This window comes from Salvelinus sp. IW2-2015, unplaced genomic scaffold, assembly GCF_002910315.2.
Source record: "Salvelinus sp. IW2-2015 unplaced genomic scaffold, ASM291031v2 Un_scaffold2210, whole genome shotgun sequence".
Taxonomy (NCBI): domain Eukaryota; kingdom Metazoa; phylum Chordata; class Actinopteri; order Salmoniformes; family Salmonidae; genus Salvelinus; species Salvelinus sp. IW2-2015.
The window spans coordinates 93,637-102,738 of NW_019943540.1; the positions used below are offsets into that span (position 1 = coordinate 93,637).

The 9,102-nt window shown below is 46.8% G+C and overlaps 1 pseudogene; it reads right to left on the minus strand.

The window, feature by feature from the left end:
- LOC112073288 (dedicator of cytokinesis protein 3-like) overlaps positions 1-9,102 on the minus strand; it is a 79,758-nt pseudogene that overhangs the window by 57,572 nt on the left and 13,084 nt on the right.

The window sequence follows — 9,102 nt, forward strand, 5'->3', positions numbered from 1 at the left end:
TGTGTGTGTGTGTGCTGTGTGTTGTGTGTGTGTGTGTGTGGTGTGTGTGTTTTTAAATGTGTTGGCCATGGCAAGGGGTCGTCTCTCTCTCTGCTGAGCCCATCCCAGGCAATAATCCCAACATGCTAAATCTTGGATTTCTTCTCCCATTTAGCCAGGGTTTAGTTTATTTCTGCACGCAGCACATCTCTCTCTCTGTCTAATTGTCTTTCTGTCTTCTCTTCATTTTTTTCGTTTCTTTCCTTCTGTCTTGTGTATTCCTTTCCGTTTTCACTTCCGTTCCTCACGTTGCCTTGTTCACTTCCTGTTTCTCACGTTGCCTTGTTCACTTCCTGTTTCTCACCGTTGCCTTGTTCACTTCCTGTTTCTCACGTTGCCTTGTTCACTTCCTGTTTCTCAACGTTGCCTTGTTCCAGAGAGAGAGAGAGAGAGAGAGAGAGAGAGAGAGAGAGAGAGAGAGAGAGAGAGAGAGAACAGGAGCGTGTGAACTGGCAGAGAGAGAGAGAGAACATCTGTGCAGTACAGTATCCGTCTATAATAATTTGCAATATTATATTAGTTGTATGTGGGCCATATTATATCAGTAATATGTGTGTCAGGTTTATCAATGACTCTCACGTCTGGTGTGTGTTATGAAAGCTGGAGCCGTAACATTTGCATAACAAAAGTAACCTGTCATAGCCTGGGTACCAGTCTGCCTAAGGCTTATGACAGGGAGTACGATGAGTGGATTCTGCAGTTCAGCTCTCCAGAATGTACTCCACTGTCTCCCACCAACTCTTCCACATTCATTGTTTATATTTTTGGGGGGTATAAATTCCCCATTACATACGTAACCAGCAGGTCTAGTAAATGTACCGTTAATTTGGTGACCTTCGTGTCTGTTATTGTATTACAGTCGTTTACTGTTCTCAGTCTCAGAGTGGAAACGGTCAAAACCTGCTACACTTTTGGTTAATTGTGCGCCGCCTCACGGGTCTCACGGGTCTCACGGGCCTCACGGGCCTCACGGGCCTCACGGGTCTCACGGGCCTCACGGGTCTCGCGGGTCTCACGGGCCTCACGGGTCTCACGGGTCTCACGGGCCTCACGGGTCTCACGGGTCTCACGGGCCTCACGGGTCTCACGGGCCTCATGGGTCTCACGGGCCTCACGGGTCTCACGGGTCACGGCCGGCTGTGACACAGCCTGGGATCGAACCTAGGTCTGTAGTCACGCCTCATAGACAGCTGCGCCACTCGGGAGGCCTGTCCTGATAATGTTGAGGGAAGCCTGAGCACGCCAACCTGCTGAGTTGATACAATGTTGCACTTCACGAGCGATAGCTCAAGTCCAGGCAGATGGAAAGGGAGGCAGACAGGCGTACTAGAGAGATTAATGGGATTTGAAAGAACCTGAATTTTCATCAGGATATTTTCTACTGTTTTTATTTGTCGGCTTTAGGCCTATGTATTTTAATTAGTTAACGATAGAAGTTATAGGCCTACTTGATTTGATTACTGCTGCATAGGCCTAGGAGATCTCTGAATTTAATGCTTTAATTTCTTTAGCATCCAATGTATCACAGTGTATCAGTGTGTCCATATGGAAAAGGCTGGTGCTCTTGCATTAGTTGAGTTTAGTTTTAGATTTGTATCATTTTAATTCAGATTTTTATGACCACTTGACAATCTTTGTATTGTATGCGCAAGCGCGTACACACGGGAAGTCCCGTGAAAAAAAAACAGGCATCGCTATTAGAAATTCAAATCCCCAATCCAAACTGTTGTGGCTGCCCTGTGAAGGTGGCCCTGGGTGTGTGTCGGTGATGTGTGTGAATGTGTGCCTGTGTGATGTGTGTGTGTGTGATAGTGTGGTGTGTGTGTGTGTGTGGTGGTGTGTGTGGTTGGTGTGATGTGGGGTCGTTGGTGTGGTGGGTTTGTCCACCTTCAAGCTCCGTCTATTGCTCTGAGGTGTCCAGGCAGATGTTGGAAAGGATTTCAGGACCAATTCTGACGCCAGCAGGGATAGGAGGCAGGACCATCCATACCCTCGCCCCCTGCCCAATGAAGTGAAAACACAGGGCACACGCATGTCAGCCAATTCACGCAGTGCCCCGTGAAGCCACCCGAATGTGATGCCAATTCAAAAACGACCAGGGTCGGAGAAGAAGGGGAGGAGTAAGGATAAGGAACCCGAGCAGAGACATGATTGGCATAGGGGGTCCCGTTAGATTCAAAGCAGGACATGTCACGTAAGTAGTTTTAACACTTAGTTCCTAAATATGAGTTAATGCATTCACCTGTGGGTTACTGGGTTCCTCAACAGTGCTACAGTTGATCAAAATGTGTTAAAATCGTACCATTGATATCAAACAATACATTTATAAGACTTAAACATCCTTGGGCCTTGCTGAAAGCATATCTTTCATTTGACCTACAGTATTGTATTGTGAAAACAATTATGACTATATTCTTCCCAAAAATAATGTTCAAACTCCGATTGAAAATATATAAAAGCTACAACTACAGGGGAGACACAGGGATGAAGGAGCAGAAACATGCAGGGACCAGGAGGTTTGGAAGGGTAGAGTGAGAGGAGGGAGAGAGAGAGAGAGAGGCAGAGAGAGGACAGAGAGAGAGAGAGGCAGAGAGGAGAGAGACAGAGCGAGACGAGAGAGAGAGACAGAGAGAGAGAGAGACAGAAGAGAGAGAGACAGAAGACCAGAGAGACAGAGACAAAAGACAGAGAGAGACAGAGAGAGACAGAGAGAAGAGAGAGAGGCAGAGAGAGAGACAGAGAGACCAGAGACAGAGACAGAGACAGAGACAGAGACAGAGAGAGAGAGAGAGAGACATGCAGGGACAGGAGGGTGGGAGGTGTGGGGGTGAGAGGAGGAGAGAGGATGAGGGATTGAAAACCAGGGACTTAGGTGTCCTCCAACGTCTGGCAAGACGGACGTCTGTCCCTTGAGGGGATGGAGATGACCAAGGAAAGGATGCAAAAATAGTAGAAGCAGATGTTAGTATACTAACCAGTGCATCTCAGCCGTGCACTGTGGGCAGCGCTGGCCTCTTACCGCCTCCTGGGACTGGAGACTGTCTAGATGGCTCAGCAGGGTCTGGAGTAGCACACTAGAGAGACTCTGACCATCATCTTATTTCTCCTGCACGGTGTCCTATGTCGGGAGATATGAATACATAAAAATACATTGAATATATCGGTATGGCAGGCCTGTGTAAATCTACCTGTTCTGTTTGTATGGTACGGACTAAGTTTACCAGCTGAATCTTGATGATGGAGAAGATAGAGACTAGAGTAGTTTACCAGGAGAGCTGGTCTTGATGATGGAGAAGATAGAGACTAGAGTAGTTACGGAGAGCTGGTCTTGATGATGGAGATGAGAGAAAACTTTTAAAAGGGGGAGTAGTTTACCAGAGAGCTGGTCTTGATGATGAGAAGATAGAGACTAGAGTAGGGTACCGGAGAGCTGGTCTTGATGATGGAGAAGATAGAGACTAGAGTAGTTACCGGAGAGCTGGTCTTGATGATGGAGAAGATAGAGACTAGAGATAGTTTACCAGAGAGCTGGTCTTGAGAGGAGAAGATAGAGACTAGAGTAGTTTACCGGAGAGCTGGTCTTGATGATGAGAAGATAGAGACTAGAGATAGTTTACCAGAGAGCTGTCTTGATGATGGAGAAGATAGAGACTAGAGTAGTTTACCAGAGAGCTGTCTTGATGATGGAGAAGATAGAGACTAGAGATGTTTACCAGAGAGCTGGTCTTGATGATGGAGAAGATAGAGACTAGAGATAGTTTACCAGAGAGCTGGTCTTGATGATGGAGAAGATAGAGACTAGAGTAGTTTACCAGAGAGCTGGTCTTGATGATGGAGAAGATAGAGACTAGAGATAGTTACCAGAGAGCTGGTCTTGATGATGGAGAAGATAGAGACTAGAGTAGTTTCCAGAGAGCTAGTCTGATGATGGAGAAGATAGAGCTAGAGTAGTTTACCGAGAGCTGGTCTTGATGATGGAGAAGATAGAGACTAGAGATAGTTTTACCAGAAGACTGGTCTTGATGATGGAGAAGATAGAGACTAGAGTAGTTTACCAGAGAGCTGGTCTTGATGATGGAGAAGATAGAGACTAGAGATAGTACCAGAGAGGCTGTCTCTGATGATGGAGAAGATAGAGACTAGAGTAGTTTACCAGAGAGCTGGTCTTGATGATGGAGAAGATAGAGACTAGAGTAGTTTACCGGAGAGCTGGTCTTAGATGGAGGAAGATAGAGACTAGAGATATTTACCAGAGAGCTGGTCTGATGATGGAGAAGATAGAGACTAGAGTAGTTTACCAGAGAGCTGGTCTTGATGATGGAGAAGATAGAGACTAGAGTAGTTTACCGGAGAGCTGGTCTTGATGATGGAAAGAATAGAGACTAGAGATAGGTTTACCAGAGAGCTGGTCTTGATGATGGAGAAGATAGAGACTAGATAGGTTTACCAGAGAGCTGGTCTTGATGATGGAGAAGATAGAGAACAGAGTAGGTACCAGAGAGCTGGTCTTGATGATGGAGAAATAGAGATAGTTACCAGAGAGCTGGTCTGATGATGGAGAAGATACTGCTGAGGATGCCAGAACAGATGAGCAGCTCTTTCTGCTGTTTCAGGTGGAGGTGGATGTAGATGCAGTACCACGGGAAGCAGGATCCTACGAGACTCTGAGATACAATGAGGGAGAGAGAGGGGGGGGGGGGGGCAGAGAGAGAGAGAAGCAGAGGAGAGAGAGGGGGATGCAGAGAGAGAGAGAAGCAGAGGAGAGAGAGAGAGATAGGGAAGCAGATAGAATAGAGAGAGAGAGAGAGAGAGAGAGAGAAGAGGAAGCAAAGAGAGAGAGAGAGAAAGAGAGAGAGAGAGAGAGAGAGAGAGTGAGTGAAAGAGAGATAGGGAAGCAGACAGAGTGAGAGAAAGATTTGGGAAGCAGAGAAAGAGAGAGAAAGTTTTAGAGCATTTACCTACAACTGACCAATACAACTGATCAATACAACTGACCAATACAACTGACCAATACAACTGACCAATACAACAGTTAATGATAATTTTAGTATTTCATCCATTCACCTCCATGTGGATCTCATATCTGCTTACATATTGTAATGTTAGTGCTATTGGAAATATCGTAAACTCAGAAACCCTAAACACAGAAACTGCTGTAAAGCGTCAAAGTGGTCATAACTCAGAGCTTCCATTCATAATGTCATCTAAGTGGTAAATACCTGGGAAGGAGAATAGGCGACTGTCAACGGTGCGAGCGATGGACTGCAGTTTGACGACGTCCATGGACTGTCCGATGTGTACAGTGCTAGGCATGCTGCCCAATGTGCCCCGTACAAACTCTGCCACTTCCTGGACTGTAAACATCTGAAGCAGTTCGTCAAAGATGGCCGGGAACGAGTTCAGGAGTGCCGCCTGGGGGTTGGGGAGAAACAGAGGGAGGGTGAGAGAGAGAGGAGAGATAGGGAGGGGGCCAGAAGAGATAGGGAGGGGGCCAGAGGAACCAGCTCCATACTCCACACTGGACCGACGGCTCGGGAGTGGGGTGTGGGTGATTTTGGGTGGTGTGAGACAGACTGTCAGGCCTGTGAAGGAACTACAGATGTCGGATCTTAATATGACCCAGTTCGTCGCTGGAGGAAAATAATCCTGAACCTGGAGGATTTTAATGGATATGTAAATCCTAAGAATTGCCTCCTGGAATTGATAAAATGGTGGCCCTGAGGAGGGCGCACGCTCGTCTGGCAGGTTTCTGCTCGACGTAGCTTTTTTTTAATGGTATTTTTTTTGTTAAATAATACTTTGTTTGGTCAGAATGTTCGTGCAATAATTTCCTACGACCTACAAACAGGACTGCAGTAGAAAGAGTCACACATGTTAAGTTCCTCGGGGTCCCCACCACCGAGAACTTGACTTGGACCAACAACACCACCACTGTTGTCATGACGGCGCAACAGCGTCTCTACTTCCTAAGGCGGCTGAAGAAATTCAGCATGAGGCCCCGGGTCCTTTCCAAATAATACAGCTGCACCATCGAGAGCGTCCTGACGGCCTGGTACGGGAATTACTACGTCCACGACCACAGGGGCCCTCCAGAGAGTGGTGAAGACGGCCCTGTACATCACTGGAACCGTGCACCCACCCATCCAGGACATTTACTTGAAACGGTACCTGAGGAAGGCCTGCAGCATCATCAAGGACCCCACACACCCCAGCCACAAGCTGTTCTCTCCCTTACCGTCGGGCAGACGGTATCGGAGTATGAGGTCTGATAGAAACTCTGAGCCTAGTTGGTATCTACAAGCCATCAGACTGCTGAACACTTGAACTGGACTGACCACCTGCTCTGATTCTCTACACCTTAGCTAGTTCCTCCAGACAAGTACTAGTTCCGATAGACAGTACTGGTTTTCCAGACAGTACTAGTTCCGATAGACAGTACTGGTTTCTCCTGACAGTACTAGTTCCTCCAGACAGTACTGTTCCTCCTGACAGTACTAGTTCCTCCAGACAGTACTAGTTCCCTCCAGACATACTAGTTCCGCCCAGACGTGTCCTAGTTCCCCCAGACAGTACTAGTTTTTCCAGACAGTACTAGTTCCTCCAGACAGTACTAGTTCCCCAGACAGTATAGTTCCTCAGACAGTACTAAGCTCCTCAGACAGTACTAGTTCCTCCAGACAGTACTAGTTCCTCTAGACAGTACTAGTTCTCCAGACAGTACTAGTTCCTCTAGACAGTACTAGTTCTCCAGACAGTACTAGTTCCCCAGACAGTACTAGTTCCGATAGACAGTCCTAGTTCCTTCCAGACAGTACTAGTTCATCCAGACAGTCCTAGTTCCTCCAGACAGTCCTAGTTCCTCCAGACAGTACTAGTTCATCCAGACAGTCCTAGTTCCTCCAGACAGTACTAGTTCCTCCAGACTGTACTAGTTCCTCCAGACAGTACTAGTTTCCTTCAGACAGTACTAGTTCCTCCAGACAGTACTAGTTCATCCAGACAGTACTAGTTCCTTCAGACAGTATTGGACCTCCAGACAGTACTTGTTCCTCCAGACAGTACTGAGCTCCTCCAGACAGCCTAGTTCCTCCAGACAGTACTAGCTCCTCAGACAGTCCTAGTTCCTCCAGACAGTACTATTTTCCTCAGACAGTACTAGTTCCTCTAGAACAGTAGCTATTTTCCTCCAGACAGTACTAGTTCTCCAGAACAGTACTAGTTCCTCCAGACAGTACTAGTTCCTCCAGACAGTACTAGTTCCTCCAGACAGTACAGTTCTCCAGACAGTACAAGTTCCTCCAGACAGTACTAGTTCCTCCAGACTGTACTAGAACCTCCAGACAGTCTAGTTCCTCTAGAAGTACTAGCTCCTCCAGACAGTACTAGTTCCTCCTGACAGTACTAGTTCCTCTAGAACAGTACTAGTTCCTCCAGACAGTATAGTTCTCCAGACAGTCCTAGTTTCCTCAGACAGTACAAGTTCCTCCAAGACAGTACTAGTTCCTCCAGACAGTACTAGTTCTCCAGACAGTACTAGTTCCTCCAGACAGTCCTAGTTCCTCCAGACAGTACAAGTTCCTCAGACAGTACAAGTTCCTCCAGACAGTACTAGTTCCTCCTGACAGTACAAGTTCCTCCTGACAGTACAAGTTCATCCAGACAGTACTAGTTCCTCCAGACTGTACTAGTTCCTCCTGACAGTACAAGTTCATCCAGACAGTACTAGTTCCTCCAGACAGTACTAGAACCTCCAGACAGTACTAGTTCCTCCAGAACAGTACAGTTCATCCAGACAGTACTAGTTCCTCCAGACGTACTAGTTCTCCAGACAGTACTAGTTCTCCGACAGTACTAGTTCCTCCAGACAGTACTAGTTCCTCCTGACAGTACTAGTTCCCCCAGACAGTACTAGTTCTCCAGACAGTACTAGTTCCTCCAGACAGTACTAGTTCCCCCAGACAGTACTAGTTCATCCAGACAGTACTAGTTCATCCAGACAGTACTAGTTCCTCCAGACAGTACAAGTTCATCCAGACAGTACTAGTTCCTCCAGACAGTACTAGTTCGATAGACAGTACTGGTTCCTCCAGACAGTCCTAGTTCCTCCAGACAGTACTAGTTCTCAGACAGTACTAGTTCCTCCAGACAGTACTAGTTCCTCCAGACAGTACTAGTTCCTCTAGACAGTACCAGTTCCTCCAGACAGTACTGTTCCTCACAGACGGTACTATTTCCTCCAGACAGTACTAGTTCCTCCAGACGTACTAGTTCCTCTAGACAGTACTAGTTCCCCCGAGTACTAGTTCCGATAGACAGTACTAGTTCTCCAGACAGTACTAGTTCCTCCAGACGGTACTATTTCCTCCAGACAGTACTAGTTCATCCAGACAGTACTAGTTCCTCTAGACAGTACTAGTCCCCCAGACAGTACTAGTTCCCCAGACAGTAATAGTTCCTCCAGACAGTACTAGTTCCTCCAGACAGTACTAGTTCCTCACAGTACTAGTTCATCCAGACAGTACTAGTTCATCCAGACAGTATAGTTCCTCCAGACAGTACTAGTTCATCCAGACGTACTAGTTCATCCAGACAGTACTAGTTCATCCAGACAGTACTAGTTCATCCAGACAGTACTAGTTCCTCCAGACAGTACTAGTTCATCCAGAGTACTAGTTCTCGACATATAGTTCATCCCAGCCAGTACTAGTTCATCCAGACAGTACTAGTTCATCCCAGACAGTACTAGTTCATCCAGACAGTACTAGTTTCATCCAGACAGATACTAGTTCTATCCAGACAGTACTAGTTTCTCCAGACAGTACTAGTTTTCCAGACAGTACTAGTTCATCCAGACAGTACTAGTTCATCCAGACAGTACTAGTTCCCCAGACAGTACTAGTTCATCCAGACAGTACAGCCACAGAGACTAACTAGAACAGCACTAGTTCCTGAGAGTCTGGTAGGCTGTGTGTTGGTGTGTGTGTGTGTGTGTGTGTGTGTGTGTGTGTGGTGTGTGTGTGTGTGTGTGTGTGTGTGTGTGTGTGTTGTGTGTGATGCGTGTGC